Genomic DNA, 2,498 nt, shown 5'->3' with positions numbered 1-2,498 from the left:
GTATTCAAGTCATTCTTATTTTACTTAACAATGGCCCCAAAGCACAAGAGTAGTGATGCTGGCCATTCAAGTGTGCCAAGGAGAAGCTGCCAAGTGCTTCCTTCAAATCAAAAGGCGCCACAGGACAATGAGATACTTTGTGTGAGAGAGAGACAACATTTACATAACTTTCTTAAGTGTATCATTATAATTATTCTATTCTATTCTATTCTATTCTATTATTAGTTATTGTCATTGATCTTTTACCGTGTTCATTTATAAGTTAAACTTTATCATAGGTATCTACGTATAGGAAATAATACATATAGGGTCTGGTACTATCCAGGGTTTCAAGCATTCACTTAGGATCTTGGAAGGTATTCCTTTGCCTCCCTAAATATTGTGGGTAAAACTTCCCAGAAACTTCACTTAGAATAAACATCTAAAAACTGCTAAAACCTGGGATTGAACCAGGGACTTTTAGACCTTCAGTCTAACGCTATCCCAACTGAGCCACTTCAGCTTACTTAGGTAGCTTCTTCCACGTTGTGGTAATAGAATAATATTTGTTTTATAAGGACAAAAAAAAAAAAAGGTCACTATTCAGCTTTAGTTGCAGCTAGGCATTTAACAAATATTACAGAGGTCTTTGTTTACAATCTAGCGGTCATACATAATTTTACTTTTCTCAGTTATGTCTTTCCCACTTAAAAATAAATCATGGACGTTTTTCATGCGGAAAGAAAAAAAGTGGCTTAGTTGGCCTTTTGATTCTAATATATGCTTACTTTCTAGAAGCATGACAGTGTGGTCTGTAATCTAATGTTTAGTGTCTGTCCATCTAAATGTTTAATGAAACATCCACCTCCCAGGAAAGCAATGTTTCATGGGCCCATAAACAGAGCCAAGATTAGACACCAGCTGAAGACCAAAGCTCCAAGGAGGCCAGTAAGGTGAAATGGCAGATACACACACACACACACACACACACACACACACACACACAATAGGGACAAGAAAGTTAAAGTAATCTGATAAACTGTGTGCTAGCAGAACAATGGGCCTCCAAACATGTCACTGTCCCAGTCTCCCGAGAACTGGGAGTCACCTGGCGAAGGAGAATTAAGGTCGCAGATTCTTTTAGCCTAAACAATGAAAGAACATAGAAACTCAATATATAGGGAAGGTAGGGGTTGTAGCTAAATTCCAGTATTGGTTGAAAACGGATTCTATATGATTTACTATAGAAGACTGAATCTGACACCACTGTTTATTGTCATATACAGTTCTACCTTTTTTTTAGGTAGAATGGGTGTAGTGAAAGAATTGAGCAACTCATTTCTCTGGACCTCAGTTTCTTCATCTATAAAATGGAGATGATATCTGTTATGGGCTGAATTGTGCCCCTTCCAGCCTCCCCACCACCACCACCACCACCAAAAAAAAAATCAGATGTCAAAATTCTCAGAGTATCAGTATTTGAAGATAACAGAGAGATGATGAGAGTAAGATGAGGCTGTTAGGACAGGGCCTTAATCCAAACTAACTGGTGTCCTTCTAAGAGGAGCACCTGCAGAGGGACAGCCACCCAAGGCAAGGGCAGCAAGGCTGTGGCCATCTGCGAGTCCAGGACAGAGGCCTCGACCTCATCCTTCCCTGACGGTTCTTAGGGGAAGCCCGCCCTGCCGGCACCTTGATTGAGGGCTTCCAGCCTCCGGAAATGTGAGAACGTGTATTTCTGTTGTTTAAGGCCCTATTCTGGGCTATTTTGTTACAGCAACTTTAGAAGACAAATACAGTACCCATTCACAATGTAAACATGTAAAACATTCGGCACAAGTAAGGACAGTGAACAAGGACATATATGTCAAAAGCTCTAGGTAAGAATCTAGGGCTAACGATATTGGGAATAACGTGGAGATGTTGAACCAAGACAGAATTCTAATGAAAAACAATTTTTTTAATCTCAAGGATTTACTCTCTGTTAATCTCTTTGTTTTTTCCCAGTAAATCTTTATAGAAGAAAAGAAGCATGTGTCTGCCCCAGATGTAAACCTTCTAATATTGCAAGTACTCTGGGGATATACAACAGTGTGCAAAGGGCCAGAGTCCTTTGTCTGAGATCATCCAGAAGTTGGGGATCTGATCATTGGATAATCTCTGCAGTTACAGTTTCTTTCGACAGCAGTGTGACAGGAAAAATACATTTTTTACAGAATAAAACATTGCATCGGCTGCTGATTAGGCCCAGGATCATTTCTTTGAAATATAAAGCTGAGGCATTCTAAATCCAGAGACCTTCAAGTTGTGAATACCAGACTTGAGAATTCAAGAGGCCCAGCCCTTTCAATGACAAATGGGACGTCAGAAATATTTTAGCAAACCTCTGAATATTGACAAAAAACAGCTTTTACCAGAATGAAACCAAAAAAGGTCAGAAGTAAAGGCCAAGGGTCTTTAAAATAAATCTCATCTTTTCGTCTATGACATCTTCTTGAATAGCTCTGCTTGCACAGGCC

General features: G+C 39.6%; 1 non-coding gene across 1 annotated transcript; it reads right to left on the bottom strand.

Annotated features, from left to right (window-relative positions):
• Positions 1-429: 429 nt before the first annotated feature.
• TRNAF-GAA (transfer RNA phenylalanine (anticodon GAA)) lies at positions 430-502 on the bottom strand. Its single transcript has one exon. It is a non-coding gene; the product is annotated as a tRNA-Phe (tRNA).
• Between the last annotated feature and the right edge of the window lie 1,996 nt (positions 503-2,498).

Source organism: Saccopteryx bilineata, chromosome 5, assembly GCF_036850765.1.
Source record: "Saccopteryx bilineata isolate mSacBil1 chromosome 5, mSacBil1_pri_phased_curated, whole genome shotgun sequence".
Taxonomy (NCBI): Eukaryota; Metazoa; Chordata; class Mammalia; order Chiroptera; family Emballonuridae; genus Saccopteryx; species Saccopteryx bilineata.
Note: the sequence above shows the minus strand (reverse complement) of the source record. Positions and strands in the feature narration are given on the sequence as shown.